The sequence below is a fragment of the Neltuma alba genome, unplaced genomic scaffold, assembly GCF_004799145.2.
Source record: "Neltuma alba isolate B1F8T4 unplaced genomic scaffold, ASM479914v2 tig00012086_pilon, whole genome shotgun sequence".
In the NCBI taxonomy this organism is placed as follows: domain Eukaryota; kingdom Viridiplantae; phylum Streptophyta; class Magnoliopsida; order Fabales; family Fabaceae; genus Neltuma; species Neltuma alba.
This window is the reverse complement of record NW_021636644.1, coordinates 212,256-229,160: the sequence shown is the minus strand read 5'-3', so window position 1 is coordinate 229,160 and position 16,905 is coordinate 212,256. Positions and strand designations below refer to the sequence as shown.

The 16,905-nt window shown below is 36.7% G+C and overlaps 1 pseudogene; it reads left to right on the top strand.

The window, feature by feature from the left end:
• The first annotated feature begins 7,980 nt into the window (after positions 1-7,980).
• LOC114722182 (uncharacterized) lies at positions 7,981-14,652 on the top strand (annotated as a pseudogene).
• Positions 14,653-16,905: the final 2,253 nt, after the last annotated feature.

Here is a 16,905-nt window from a genome sequence, read left to right as displayed (position 1 = left end):
TTTTTTTTTTAAGGCATCTACAAGGTACCTTTTTTCCCGTTTTGTGACAAGTGATGACTTGAAGAAAGACGCGAAAGCCAAACAAGTGAAACAGAACACAGTTGGAGGCATGCCAAAAGCCACAAAACGATGGGCCTGCCAAATTGAAAAATCCAAACAAGCAATGCTTACGATTGGTGTATGAGAGAGGGAAGAATATAGCCAAGAATGGCACACATAGCTAGGTTTGGTTGATAGAATGGTGCAAGGTGCCATTCCTATATAATCACTTTGAATAGATTAATGAAGAGATGGAATGTAACTAATCATCTTGACTGCAAAGACAAAAGCCAAATTACCCCTTAAACTACTCCAACTTTGCCATGCCCTCTATCTAAATCCTTCTGTTGGCTCTCAATATTTTTTCACACCGAGGGTCCTCCCAGTTCTAGTGGAAACTATTTAACCCTAGTGTGAGACAAATAACAAATAAAAAAAAAAAAAGAGGTTTGAGACTTTTCCCCCCCGAAAGACTAAGGATATTTTAGTCTTTTGACTATACTCGTCTCAATTTCTTTTTAATTTTTATCATATCATATATTATTTAGAAAATAAATGATTTTCTCTCTTATGCATGCCAAGCATAATTGTTTGATATCCATCTCCATTCATTCCCCCTCTTTATTCTACTTTCCATTTTTTTGGTATTGCAGAAAATAGAAGAAATTGATATGAATGACCAAAGTATATTTAATTTTGCATTATCTTATAAAAAAAATAGTTCTTGAAATTGTAATTAACTTTTGTTAAAGTCTTTATTCTTATCAAAGATCATTTTCTTATCAACAGTAGCATCAATATATATTACTATTACGTTGGATACACATCATCTCTAAAAGTTCATCTAGCATGAAAGAAATGAAAAGGAGGGGAGGAGAGGGAGAATTTTGAAGAGCTAGATTTAAAAAAATGATGAAATAGGGTTAAAAGCTTATAATTAATTTTTATTACTCCTTTGTTTTATATTTTTTCTTTATTAAAAATTTATAACCTCCTTTTTTCAATTTTTTACATCTAGCTTATGAAAATTTTTCCTCCCTTCCTTTTTCTCCATTTTCCTCGTATCAAACATAGGGTAAGGATTTTGATCAAAATTGACAATAATATTAAGAATTGGTTCCTTAATAAAAATCTAGAAAGACTTTGATTCAAGGCAACCACGACCGTTAAAAAAAAAGAAGTATTTTTCATAAAAATAAAAAATATGGCTGACAGCGTGTAAATGGGCGGTGACCCGCCCTGGCCCTGGCCCTGGCCCTGTTTGAAGCTATTCAATATCGTTTTGAGTCACTGGAACAGACAACCAACGGGATCACGGGAATTTGGGGACAATCCATATGAAAAGGCCCAATAACTGTATAGTGATCCATCGACACATATGTTAACTTGCAGTGACCACAAGCAGTAGCACTACCTACCGAAGACAACACGCACCTGTTCCCCCACCTCACCTACCTTGGGATTTCATTGCTTTCAATATTCTCCCTTTAGACACCCTTTGTTTCCAAGCTACATGAAAATTACTAGTATCAATAACAAATTACCAACTAATTGGTCTTACCAAATTTTGATAGTCTCGTGCAGTAAAAGTATAGTTTCCAATAATGTGAAAAATTCTTTTCACTTAGCTGACAATAACCGTCTATTCATTAAAAAAAATACCGCCAACAACAATGAACAGTTCATCGGTGTAGAGAAACAGAAGGGTTCACTTTATTGAGACCATTGAACATCATGCAAAAGCCGAACGAGCAGAATAATTTTGAAAAAAAAAAAAAAGGAAGAGAGAAAGAAAAGGGGGGGTATGATAACGAGATAAAGAACATCCTCATCTCATGATTTTGAATTGTCAAATGAAGTTGGTCCTTTGGAGAAAGCTGAGATTGTGGTCTAAAGCGCATTATTATAGCTTTTGTGCGAACATGGACAACACAAATATGCAATAAGTGATGCCCTGCCTTGAGTGGGTGAGGTCCCCATTGATGGATCCTCCATTGAGGCAAAGTCATTTTCTTTTTCATTCTCAAGTCTCGGACACATCTCCAGAACCCCTTTTTCTAAATTCATTTTCTATTAATTCCTCTCTCCATCTTTCACCAGTGGGGTTGTGTGTTGTCGGATGGCGTGTTGTGTGTTGTGCCTATTGGCCATTGACATGCTTGATGCTTCCACACCAAAAAGAGTAACAAGTTCTTTCTTCTTCTTATTTTTCAACGTGATTATCTAACTGAGTTATATTTAAATGTCATTATGCTTAATTGAGAGTAACTATCTTGAAGGTATTTTTCACATTTATACGAACTCTAACTCGAGATCCCGACTGAAGCGGTTAAAACTCCTTCAACTAAACAACTGCTGGTAATAAGTAAGAAGCTCTTTCTCAGTCTCTTTCACCTTTACCTTGGTTGCTTCCAAATGATTTTCCATTTCATGTGGTTCGGTTGTGAAGATGATCAGTGCCCCTTGATGTGGTTTTGACTGGAGGGTAATTTTGTTATCGCTTCATGTTGGTTGACTGGTCATGAGATGATGAGCCTATACCATATGATTTCAATTATTGTCTTTAAACTTCTGCACGTGCTGTCCATTTCCACTAAACATAATTAAAAAACCCCACTTTTATATCAAGCCCAACAAATAAAATAATACTATCTCATATCCTTAATATAACAATTTATTTAACTTCTATTTTAGTTATAAATATAAAACTCCAATTCATTTTGTCTCTCATATTTTTTTTTTAAGATAGTCTTTGTAATAATGATGGTTCTAGTCAATATACTTGGTTAGTAAAGATATTTTATGAAAGTAATATCTATTTATTACAAATAACTAATTAACTTAATTAGTTTTTTTAATTTACTCAAACTAGTCACTTAATTCTTATATTAAGTATGAGAGATAGTACAAAATAAAAAGCTTTATCTTGCTTTTCCTCGTAAATGCCTCGTTATATTCTTTCATTATTAAACATGGGGAAGTAGTCTGGCATGTATAGAGTACAGACTCTTGATCCTTGAAGTGTCACGAGTGGAGCTAAAAGACTTGAATGTCGAAGTAGTTTTTTATCAAGTGAAAAAAAGAAGAAGAAGACAGTGACCGAATAAACAAAGCAGAGCTTATGTCTGATGTTTGAAGCTGCCCTGGTCAACTGTTTATCAAATATTAAAGCATTCTCTTATAAACACTATGTTTCGTTTTCATAATACAAACTACATATCAAGTTGACAGGTTATATGCATATCTTTAATAATAGAAACAACAGATCATCGACTTATTCGGAGATGAAAACTACGCACGAGTCGTGGAAAAAATAAATTAGCAAAGTCAAAGGGGGAGAGCTGGCTGAAAATGCAAACAGTCAAAGGACGGAAATATGGTACTTTAATTATGAAGGGTCCTTGATTTGAATCAAGATTTTGTAATCTGTAGGACACAATACATCTTAAACTAATTGGCGAAATTCAATCGTAGCGTGATAAAATAAATAGGCAGAAGAATTATGAGAAAAAAAATTGTATAATTGATTTGCAGCGTATAAATAATAAAACGATGGACTTGAATGGGTGAAGAGGGGTGGAGAATACGGGGAGAAAACTAGAATTTTCAGTGTGCCTGCTTTTGACAAAGGAAAAGAACAAACACCAGTCCACCTACTCGCCCTTTCGCCATTAGTCAAATTGTTCCATGGAAAACGAATAATGATGTCAATAAAGTTAAAAGCAGACGGGGAAAAAAAATCTGTAATGTCGTAACTGCTTTTTCTCTTTTCCTGGCCACTTAGCTTCTAGGGTTTTGTGCCTGCCCATTCATACAATGGAATCCTAGATTTGGAGTTACGAAAGCAGTATCTTTTGCCGCCTTTGGCAGTTCCTAATTTAGATTCCTTTTGTTTGTGCATGCAAATTCTATCGGTACTGGTATTTGGTATGTTTACGTTCCAGTAAGTTCTAACTATGGTACAAGTTTTTTGATTTGTTGGAGATATATTTGCAAGTTGAGTTGATCTGAGGATGGATTCAATTACAGTTGTATCTCTCACGTGTTCAAACCGTTATTAACTAAACAGTACTGCACATTATAAATGTTACTTTTCTGATTCTAAATATAAGACTCTTTTCAAAATATAATTTATACTATGAAATAAGTAGTATATTTGACGATGATTGTATTATTACATGCAACTCATAATTTGGAGGTTAACGTTGTAGTCACATGATGAAATGATGTGGGAGAAGGTATAATGGAGGGAGATGCCATTAATACTGAGCTGTTCAAAGTGGGTTCGGCCCTCTCGAGGAATCATTGCATTCTTACAGATAAGCGTGTTTTTACTTTTTTATGCAGGGAGTGAAGACAGAGGCTCGTTCAATGAGTGGCTTTGCTTTTTGCCATGGACGCAAAAAGCAGCCACAAACCGCCACAAACCAGATAAAGGCTTCTAACTTTTCCATTAATCCTATTCTTTTCTTCCTCGGCATTCTTATCTTATTCTATCGGGATTTTTATTTCCAGTAAGCACCCCTCTCGGGTCTCCCCTAGGCAGTAGCCTGCCCCTTTGATTTAGATCTTGTACAGTGGTGAGTAAAATGTTGAGAGAACTACTGTGAAATCTCACATCAGAGAAATAATTATTAAAAGATCTTAATAATAACCTCAACAGTTTATAATAACAAGTCTTATAGTGAAGAATGACAATCTTTAAAATTTGTTTTTCAATTATTTTTCTTATTTAAGACTTCATTGTAATTCTTTCTAAAATCTTTTGCCCTCTTCTCTCATATCTATCGAGCTGTGTGGGCCTAAAGCCTTACTCTGGGATGGACATTTTCTAAACCATTTCCTCTAGTTTTATACATAAACTTTATTTTTTGGAAAAAAGTCTGGTTTAAAATATAAGCTTTATTTTTTAGTTTGTTTAAGTATTTATTACTTTTTTTTTCCCTATTTTGCTTTTAATTGGTTGCATTTAGTACTTTCTCTCTTTTTTATTAATATTATCATCATATATTCTTTTTTATTATTTTTTTCATTTATTGTCTCTTATTTACTTTCTTAGTAAATAGGGACAAACTTAGATGAAATAATATTTCTAACATATTTATTATTTTTAGCTAATTTTAATTGTTAGTTTATTAAACGTAATTCAGTTATTTAAAATATTATTTTGTGGAGGCAAATGGTAAAAGACTGGCTAGCATTGCAGTTTGTGTGTGGGGAAAGGATCAACCGCACCACCTAACCTAATTAAATATGGATGTCCTGATTAACTTCCAATAATATTTCCTGTGTCCTTCTCGATTACTAATCCCCACAGTATTACAATTTATAAGGCTTTTTGAAGCAAACTATGAACATTAATGGACCTTACTAAATACATTTAAACTTTTTATAAGAGAAAAGTTTATATGAGTTGGATTCTGAAAGCTCATCAGTCTCAGAGTTTAAAGAGCACTTGCTAAAGTATTTATAGATTGCCTATCAATAAGATTTTTAAATCCATGATTTTTATAGTGAAACCATTATTATGGGACAAAACTAAAAGATCATTGAAGCTCAAGACATTAGTGATGGGGACATTTGTTTGTTTTCTGACATCAATAATTAAGTGTTTTATTTAAGTTGTTCGGAAAAATGAGTTAATACCACTTTATTCACGGTGCAGGTTCAGTTAATGAGTCACGTTTTAACTGTCAATCCACTAAACAAGGAGGGTTGAATAAGACCCCCGTTGCTGGTTTAAAATAAAAAAAAAAAAGGACTCCCTATTTAATCCGCTCTCCGGAGCAGGTTGACCTATTTAACCAATTTAACTCGCAGTTTTAATATCACTGAATTTGATAAAACTGTTAATCCTTTTGTTTTTTGCTTTCATATTCAATAAATTGCTTCTCACAAGATGCTTCCATTTTGTATGTTTTTTCCCTCCTGCTACTTGTAGGCCAATTTTTAAAAGCTTCTATATCATATATACATAAATTTAAGAGCAACTAATTCCGCTGGCATGGATATTGTTAAGTAATTAACTAATTATATCGAAAATAAATATTAAAACACACATACGAATAAGACTGGGTTAAAATTTATTTCATTACTCAACTAGGACCATTTTTTTTTTAAAAAAAAAAGCGATATAGCTCTAAGAACAACGTTTTAATTAAAATTTTAATTTATGCAAATTAATAAAAAGCGGGTTATGAATAAAGATGGGGGGTGAGTATTAAAGAAATATTCATAAAGTTTTATGGGTGCATTGCGAGTTATCATGTTAGAAATGTCAACCAAGCAGAGATAATGTTTGGGGTGATCTTTGAAGGCATCTCTTGCATCTGTGGCTTTGATTTATCCAGTGGGAGGAGTTGACCAGTCCTCCCTCAACAGTCAACGTGTTATTTAAATCACGCAGCAATCTCGTTTTTCTCATTTAAGGGATAAATAAATATTATTAAGCTGGCACAACAAACTCTGGCCAAAAACAAAAGGGCAGGCACAACAAACAAAACCCTCAAGCAAACTATCATTTTCTCTCTTTTTTTTTGGGCTCAAAATCAAGCATGTTACCCTCAATACAAGGACCGACTTTGCTAATTTTTATAATTCAACAGTTGGGTTTGGATTATATATATTTTCATGCAATATTTTGTCAGCAAAAAAAAAAATCAGCAATAAAAAATAATGTTACACAAGCCACACCATCTATAAACTATAAGCAATGTGACTTCTATCAACAGGGTATTCACTTTCCCGGTCAAAAAAAAAAAAAACAGGGCATTCACTTTAGTTTCCAAGCAAAAATCAAAATCTGACACTGCAGGAGCAAAATAGAATTACAGTACTGGTTTCCTTCAGTTTGAATTCGGAGATTTGAACTTCAAAGCAACATCTTTGGAGGAAAAAGTAAAGCGAGAACCTTTGGGATACCAATGCAGTTTTATGAAGAAATTCAAAAGCTCTGTATTGTAACACAAGGAACTTTTGACTTGACGTTGCTCATTGCCATACACAAAACAAAATAGTCTCAAAATATCCACAGGCAATTCCCAAATGCTATCAAACAGAACAGATAAAATTAATGGTGTAGTCAATAAAAGACCTCATTTTTAGTGGGTGAATGATCGCGCGATTATGAATTTATAATCTAAACCAATCTAATCAATGTTTTATTTTAAACTATAATCTTTTACTGTATTTTATAAAACAAAGTGATTGTGAAAATAATTTTCTTTTGTTTTTTTAACGATCCTACTGGGAAAAGGAAGACCAAGAGGATAAAGTCGCAGTAAACTAATAAATAAAAAAAGAAAAATGCTAATTTACTGAGGAGACTTTCCCCCCTCCTTGATTGGAGAGAAGATACGCAGTAAGTACCATAATAATGACAATATAATGAAAATATAATTAAAACAAACCACTACGTTGGGGGCGAGTGTTAATTAATCAGGGTTTTGGAAATACAAATCTAGAGCTTCTTGGGGCATCGGACTTCGAACTCTGGATTGCCCAGTTGGACAGAAAACAGCTTTTACAAGGCAGCTGATTATTTGACTTGAGGCCTGAGGAAAGGCTCTTGTGGGTCCCATTCAACGCAGACGAGGAAACCACAATTTTAATTTCAATTAAATGAAATAAGTGCTGGCCTAATAACCGAAAAAAATAATCACAATTTGGATTTTGTGAGAGTCAATGTCCGTGCTTCCTGTATGTTAAAGTTGATTTTGGAGCGAAACAAGATTGCGGGGGCACGGTTCTTGGTCAAAGAGATACAGTAGGTGGGATTAATTAATCTCCCGCATTTGCTTTTCTTTGGTTTTCGTTTTTTTTTTTTTCACTTTTTGGTTGTTTGGTGAAAAAAATCAATACCGGTGTTTTGGATTTACTTCTGTCCTGGTGAAAGAGCATCTGATAGAATGTGAACTGGGAAGGGCTTTGCTTTAACTCCGCCGCACTGGAGAGAGGAATCAGAGAGAGAGGGGGGAGGAGAGGGGGGGATAGGTCTCCGAAGTCTTCCTGGTGTTTGGTTCCCGTCGAAGTTATGTGTTTATGTCAGTTCCGTATAATTCTCTGTGAAACCCCACTTGTCGCAGATTCTTTTCTTTCCGGTTTCTGGTGGCCGGGGGCTGATTTGTGACTGGTCGGGATCTGGGTTGAGTTTTAGGTCTCGAGTCTTTGACTTTCTTTGTGTTTCCTGGCTTTCCTTTCTGTTTCGAGGATTGGGTGTTGAGACCCATTCTGGGTTCGGGAGAACTTTTGGTCGGTTTTTGCGTGAAACGTTGTGCTAAATTGCTTGTTTTCTCTGTCAGAGTGCCGAGATTTCTTGTTAGAGGTCTTGCATTGGTTAAAATTTGTGATTTTTGGGTTTGATCTCTGCGTAAACCGAAAGCACTAGTCTTTACGATCGGCTTCCATATTGCCCTTTTTTCTGTTTCAGGAGTCAAGGGTCTGAAACCAAACTTGTTTCGCATGGGCTAACTCCTTTTGCTGGTATTGTTTGAACTGTCTGGTCTACTTCCACACAGGAGGCTATCATGCATCTTTCACTATGGAAGCCCATTACTCACTGCGCTGCTCTGATCATGGACAAAAAGAGCAGACGTAAGGATGAATCTACAGTTGAAATGAGAAGAAGCCGGTCAATTCTTCGGAAATTACAGGAGAACAAGCTGAGGGAAGCTCTTGAAGAGGCTTCTGAAGATGGGTCACTCATCAAATCTCAAGACATGGAAACCGATTCGCCTGGCAAAATGGACGAAAGCCTCGGGAGATCCCGGTCACTTGCCAGGCTTCACGCTCAGCGTGAATTTCTTCGAGCAACTGCGCTTGCTGCTGAGCGCATATTTGAGTCTGAGGACGAAATTCCCACTCTTCAAGAAGCTTTCAGCAAGTTCCTTACAATGTATCCCAAATACCAGTCATCGGAGAAGATCGATCAGTTGAGGTCGGATGAATATTCGCATTTGTCTCCAAAGGTATGCCTTGATTATTGTGGATTTGGACTGTTCTCTTTTGTTCAGACCATTCACTATTGGGAGTCCTCTACATTTAGTCTGTCTGAGATAACTGCAAATTTGAGTAACCATGCACTTTATGGTGGCGCTGAAAAGGGAACCGTGGAACATGATATAAAGACTCGAATCATGGATTACTTGAACATACCTGAGAATGAGTACGGTCTTGTCTTTACTGTCAGTAGAGGATCCGCATTTAGATTGCTGGCTGAGTCATACCCTTTCCACACAAACAAAAAATTGCTGACCATGTTCGACCACGAGAGCCAGTCTGTGGCTTGGATGGCTCAATGTGCCAGGGCGAAGGGTGCAAAAGTGCACAGTGCGTGGTTTAAATGGCCTACCCTGAAACTCTGTTCCACTGATTTGAGGAAACAGATTTCAAACAAGAAGAGGCGGAAGAAAGATGCTGCTACCGGTCTTTTTGTGTTCCCTGTTCAGTCTAGAGTAACTGGGGCCAAGTATTCTTACCAGTGGATGGCACTAGCGCAGCAAAACAACTGGCACGTCTTGCTTGATGCAGGGTCATTGGGTCCTAAGGACATGGATTCGCTTGGCTTGTCTCTATTCAGGCCAGACTTTATAATCACGTCTTTTTACAGGGTATTTGGTTATGACCCCACTGGATTTGGATGCCTTCTCATCAAGAAATCAGTTATGGCAAACCTTCAGAATCAGTCAGGGAGCACTGGGTCTGGAATGGTGAAGATCACTCCTGAATTTCCTTTGTATTTGAGTGACTCTGTTGATGGTTTGGACAAATTGACTGGGATTGAAGATGATGAAGTCACTGGGATGGGTGAAAAGCCTGGTGAACCTCGTCAAGGATCACAGTTGCCAGCCTTTTCTGGTGCATTTACATCTGCTCAGGTCCGAGATGTATTTGAGACTGAAATGGATCAAGATAGCTCTGAAAGAGATGGAACAAGCACCATATTCGAAGAAACTGAGAGTATTTCAGTTGGGGAGGTGATGAAGAGCCCTGTCTTCAGTGAGGATGAGTCATCGGACAACTCTTATTGGATTGATTTGGGACAGAGTCCATTGGGATCTGACCACACAGGTCAACTGAATAAACAGAAGATAGCTTCCCCTCTTCCGCCCTTTTGGTTCAGTGGAAAGACGAATCAAAAGCGACATTCTCCTAAGCCAACTTCTAAAATATATGGGAGCCCCATGTATGATGATAAAGCAGCAAATCTTGATCCTCATGATGACCACCACGTGCTTTCATTTGATGCTGCTGTGCTGTCAGTGTCACAGGAACTTGATCATGTAAAAGAGGTCCCTGAAGAGGAACATTTTGCTGAAGCGAGTGACTTTTCAAGAAATGGTAATGGGTCTGATCATTTGTTTGTCAATGAGATTGAGGAAGAACCAGGAACTAGTGAAGCAGCTAATATTGGATCCGTACCAGCTGTTGCTTCAAAAGGATCACGGACTAATAATTCATCTTCTGTTGCTCAGCATCACAGCTTTGAAAATGGCTGTACCTCTGAAATATCCTCTGAGATTAAAGAGAGTGCCATAAGAAGGGAAACTGAAGGTGATTTTAGATTGCTTGATAGAAGGGAAGGGAATCGATATGGTGGTGGTAGATTTTTCGGTTTGGAGGAGAATGAATCATATAACAAGGGAAGAAGAGTCTCGTTTAGCATGGAGGATAATCGTAAAGAGTGTCTTAGCCATGCCTTGGAACCAGGGGACATATGTGCAACTAGCTTAGAGGATGAAGAGTACACAAGTGATGGAGAATATGGTGATGTACAAGATTGGGGCAGGAGGGAACCAGATATAGTATGCCGGCACTTGGATCATATTAATATGCTTGGTCTCAATAAAACCACACTTAGACTTCGATTTTTGATTAATTGGCTGGTCACCTCTTTGCTGCAACTGAAGTTGCCGGGCCTAGATGATAAAGCAAATCTTGTCCAAATCTATGGTCCAAAAATTAAATATGAAAGAGGTGCAGCTGTGGCTTTTAATGTCAGGGACAGAAACGGGAGGCTAATCAATCCGGAGATTGTTCAGAAGCTTGCTGAAAAAGAAGGAATCTCTCTGGGCATTGGTTTCCTGAGTCACATACGAATTCTTGATAACTCAAGACATCATCGTGGTCCTCTGAGTCTTGAAGATACAACTCTTTGTAGGCCAATGGAGAATGGTTGTCGTGATGGAAAAGGTGGCTTTGTTCGTCTTGAAGTTGTTACAGCTTCTCTGGGTTTCTGACTAATTTTGAGGATGTGTATAAATTGTGGGCTTTTGTTGCAAAGTTCCTTAGTCCTTCATTTATCCGAGAAGATAGCCTTCCTACTGTTCAAGAAGGTTCAGAGACATAAGATCAAAACAAAATAGCTTCTGGTGATTTTATTCAATTTTGGAACTGGACTTGAAAAAGATTATTTTCAAGAAGTTTTTAAATTGGCTAGCTGCCGGAATCTGCAAAAGAATGGATCAGTGATCTTTTGTATGCTGCCAGATAGACAATTACTCATCTCTACTTCAAAGCCACACAAGGAAAGCTGGTGAATATTTTTAATTCATGTTTCTTGTTACTTACATATTTTACTTGCCTCTTCCATCTTGTTGGAGAGTTGGCTTCAGAGATTTGTTACTACTAGAAAGCCAGTGTACTTGACTCAGATTGTATGAGTGGGACTTCTATCAGTAAACATTTTGCTTGTGTTGCATACAAAAGGATTTGCAACTTCTGTACAAAGTTAGAGCTTATCTTATGCTGTTGTCTGATACCATTCAGATCAATAACTGTGTTCTGACTTTGATGTCTTTGATGTTATAACTGAAAGTTATATTTGACTGGGAAGCGAGAACTGAACCCTGACACATGCATCTCTATGGTGAATTTATAACAGCTCGGAAAAGATTAATTATTTCAGTAAAGTTTTTCTTTCTACTAATTTTTTGTCATTTGATGGTACAAGAAAGTCAGAATTAAGTTTAAAAAATCCTGTGACTTAAATAACTTAAGTCCAATATGCCAAATAACGTTTCATTTGATTATTTCTGATGCCTTAATCTGGGGTGTTTAAGGCTTAGTCCTTTGTCCGGTACTGTAATGGATGCTAAATTGATCAAAAGCTTGTTTGGAATCACGATTGAAAATACTTATTAACATATTTCATGTAAGTCGGAACAAAATTTTTCTTACATATTCATCTTGTATTTCGTAAATTATGATTGAAAAGCTATTTATAAGTCATTTCAAACGAGTATCAAACTGTTTGGTGATTTTCTCTGCTTAACTCAATAACAGTTTGGACTCCCCCCCCCCCCCCCCCGGTAACAAACAGGGCTTCTACCATTCATCTTGACTTAGGCTGGTGATTAATAGGTGCCATTTTTTGTAAAATCTTAAACCAGCAAGTATACTTGATCGCTGGAAGATTGTTCATATTCTCCGACTGTTATCTTCTTGTATCAGAGTTGATGTGCATGAATTTTCTTGGGAAAGCTTAGAAATTTTGTAATAAAGAAAGCCAAGGAGTTAGTTTTTCAGCTTTACTATCAGGCAACAATTATGGCCACTTCACTGTGAGGGTTATGCTTACTTTTTATTCTTCCTTTTGTTTTTGTTTTTTTGTTGTATGGATGATGGTAGGGATATTAGCACCGCAAGCTTCAATTTATTAGATCAAATGCTTTTGAAAAGGAGGGAAGAAAAATAATGAGAGGTTAGAACACTTTTTAATATGCGCCTTTAATGTAGTTTTGCTCTAACACCAACATTTAAAGGGCCGTGAATCTGTGAATAAGCAAAAGAAAAGCGTTTTGATTGTAAAAGAAATGAGGATGTAGATGACTCAAGTCTATCGCAGTTATATCAGCGGTGCCAATGGCCAAGGCAAGTGTCAGCATCTCTCTATTATTACTTTGTTGATTTCTTCTCTAAGCCTATGCCCAAAAGTTCACATCAGAAGTTTAGACCCATTTATTTCTGCATAAAAATAACTTCTTTTGTTTTTTAAGAAGTGACTACAAGCAGTCCTTAAAATATACTACCTCCGATATTATTTATAAGGTCTTGTTTATAGACTACAAACGAGACCTTATAATTAAGACCGGAGGTAGCAGTAGGTTTATCTTTTACTTATGTTGTGCCCTATCAAATTAAAGACGTTGATGATAAATTATCATAAACTTGATATATCACAAAATTGGCGTGCGTACCCCCCCCCCCCAAAAAAAAAAACCCTTTTTCAAGAGGTTCAGTAATCAGTTAATGTGCTTCCCATTTCAAATCTTCAGCTTAAGGTCACTTCCCTGAATGAGAATTGATATGATCAGGAATCTTAAATTGGATAGCGGATAAAAGGAAAAGGAAAGAAATAGATGTGCCTGATTGTTGATTTATGGATGATCTATGGCGACTTAATGTGAATTCTGTACATCAGTTTCTTTCCAGACAGAATGCAATTCTGCTATTTAATGATTTCCGTGATCATCACAAGCATTGACAGTGACATCATGCCTTTTTACGTTAATCTGTGGACAGCATCTCAATCTCGATAGCTTTTTTTTTTTTTTTTTTGGAACTGAACAATCTCCATGGTTTTTATTTGTCTTGTTTGGGCAATATCAGGAGAGGATTTATGTAAGTGGAACCACTGCATTTTGTCCTCCAGGTTCGTTGTTCTGTTATGCCTTATTGTTTGATGATTCCCGATTGCGTTGATTTTGCTCCAAGTTTTGTTTTGTTGCTCGTTGATTTTGAAGATCCCCCCCGCTGTGCTCTCTGGATAAAATATAATCGGAGCTTCATGTTAGGATCTACTGGTTTATTAGGACGTCCTGCTGGAAATTGTGAAGCTTGTAAGTTTTGTCTTGGATTATTAATATTGACTTTGTATAATCATACAGTTTAGAAAGATTTTTTTTTTGTTGGAACTTCCTATTATAATATAGCCATCTGGATTTAGACTCTCCTTTTGTCCTTCATATTTTGCAATCAAATTTTCATACTATTGGAGTAGTGATGTGTGTGTGTGTGGGAATAGGGTGATTTAATTTACTCTATATATTATTCAGATGCTTCCATCCCAGTTCTCAAAAGCTGACCCTTCCTAGATGCAGAATGCAGAGGTCGTCTAATGATTCTGTCGAGGTTTGTCCTAAACATTTTGGATCATTATTTAGTACTTCGAAGAATCTATCTGATACTGTTGGAGGATGGTTTCGGCACAGAGGTTATGGCCCTCTTCTGATAGGCAAGCTCAGCACGACGAGCAACAATGGTTGAATGCTTGGATTCATGCAATGAAGCCAATTGCGTCTTTAGCCTAAGCTAAGTGAAGACATATAGCTGGAAAACTTAGGCCTCAGCTTAAAAAGACATGAACGGGATTCTGACAGGTTTTTTTTTTTTTCTTTGGAAATTGATATCTGCTTGATTTCCAGGAACTCTCCATATTTTGAGATTTTATCAGTGTAACTAAGATATATTGTGAACGTGGAAGTTTCACATCTCTTTTACAGAATTAAAGGCGATGGCAGCATTGTGTTGTTGGATTTCAAACCTTGTCAAGTCTGTTGAATCAAACGGAAACATGAAATAAAAAGGAAGATGATCATTATCAATTAAGTTTTAGTTTTATCCCTCTATCATATAAATGATATAATCGTACTAGCTACTCATTTAGTTTAATAGGTTTTTCATCACAAGCGATGATGAAAAGCATGAAGGCCGAATAAGAAAAACAAAATGGCTGCAAAAGCTTTAATCCCAGAACTCACAGAAGAGGAAGGAAGCAACACCAAGTCATAAAGACCAAGGATGGCTGGCAGCTAGAGCAGCTAGACAAGGCGAGAGTTGTCCTTGTGCTGCACTTAAGCCTTAGAAACACCACGCAGTCTGCTTCAAACGTGAACGGAAAACACAAATGTCTATCCAACCTAATTGATAAGGTGAAATCAACAAGGAACGTGGATTAAAACATTTTAGGTGGGATGCAACCGGTTGATTTGATGGGTTGACTTGATGTACAGATTACTTATAGGCTTTACTTATTTTGTGGCCTTTGTAAGTTAAGACGACAGAGCTTGCTTAACCACAAACGGTTGAGTTGACATTTATGTGCGATTGGCAGGCCACTCTGCTTATGACTGGAGGTTGACCCTTCAAAGTGGATTTGCTTGTTTATCCTGAAGCTAGTCAATTTCCTTTTTCCGCCACCGGAAACTACAGCAGGGTCCATGGAATTTCGACAATTTAAATTAAATTAGGAAAAGGCCCAATAATAATAAAAATACGAACACTACCAAACAAGAAGAAGCATACGTAGACCTGTTTTTCTAACCCACCTGCCGTTCGGGACCAACTGCGGGAAGAATTGCATGGTTTGTATCAAATAGTGTTTAAAAAAAGGGAGAAAGAGCAAGAAAGAAAAAGAGACATGATAGCAAGACAAAGAAGATCTTGAACTCATCATTTTGAGTTGTCAAATGAAGCTGGTGCTTTGAAAAAAGTGGAGTTTGTCGTCTAAAGCGCATGATTATAGCTGTGTCGTCCTAACCATCCTCCTACCTAGGAAAAAGGCCACCCATGGATTCCCCAGTCAGCCAAGGTCATTTTTGATTTGGCTGTTTCTGGTTCTAACCTTTTCTTCGTGAAAAGATGCTTATATTGCCATACAAACCATCCTCCTACGCAGTGAGATATAGTACTTGTGAATTTGATCCTGGCATCATTTTATTGGAAAATGGATGATGATCCCCATTCCAAACCGCCCTCCAAATGATTTCAATTAGTGCCTCAAGTTCTTCACCCTCTATTCCTAAACTGCCTTCCAAATGGTTTAAACCCCTTTTATCTGGCTTCTTGCAAATTTTGTACATGGCTAATTTTATCACAAATTAACATATAATGCCCGGATACTGCACTAAAGAAACATGCTATTTTACACACACACACACCTCTGAATATTTCCACTTGTTAAAATTATTATATTACCTCCGATCTTAATTATAAGAGCCAGTTGACTAATTTGAAGAGATTAAGAAAATAAGTTGAGTTGGTTATTTATTCTAAATAGGTGTTGTCTTTCCTAAAATATCCTTACTACTCAAGTGTATTGACTAGAACTATCATTACTAAAAAGGTTATTTTGAGAAAAAATGTATAAATATGAGAGACAAGGTAAATTATATTCTTTTATTTAGGATCAAAATAAAAATCAAACAGGGTCTTATATTAAGGACTAGTATTATTTATAGATTTATTTTTTATGACTTTATTTATTGATAGATTTATATCGGTGATTGCAAAGTCATATCATTTTGAATCCCTACTCAGTGCACACATTTTTTAATACCTGGTAGTGTCCGGAAGGTAACTGCGTCTAATAGAAAATACATATGCTTGTTAAGAAAAAATCTCGCAAGAGAGGCTGATACATTAATAGGTTTCGGCCGCCAATACAACGGAGCTGTTAAGCTCGAATAGCTGTTAACATGGTCTTTTATTACTAAAACAGACCAAAACGAAACGAAAAAACAGACAATGCAACACCATCCTCTCCGGTAAACTCAGAAAGCATCTGGGCGGAAAGTTGATAAAAACCCGGCGCCTCGGATAAAGATCTCCCTGCAGTCCCGTTGCTCTCATTTTGATTGCAATGAGATGAGGGCACTCAAATACATGTGACCGATCTCTAGCAATCAGTGACATATCAAAACTGAATTTGCACAATGCTAAATATTATTTACAGTTAATGAAGACATGATCACAGAACCCCTAAGAAAGCTGCAATCGGATGCCTAATTCATGCGCAATAGATAAGCAAATAATTCACGTATTCATTCTCATATCCAGTGAACACTACGTGGTGATGATCAGTGGGCA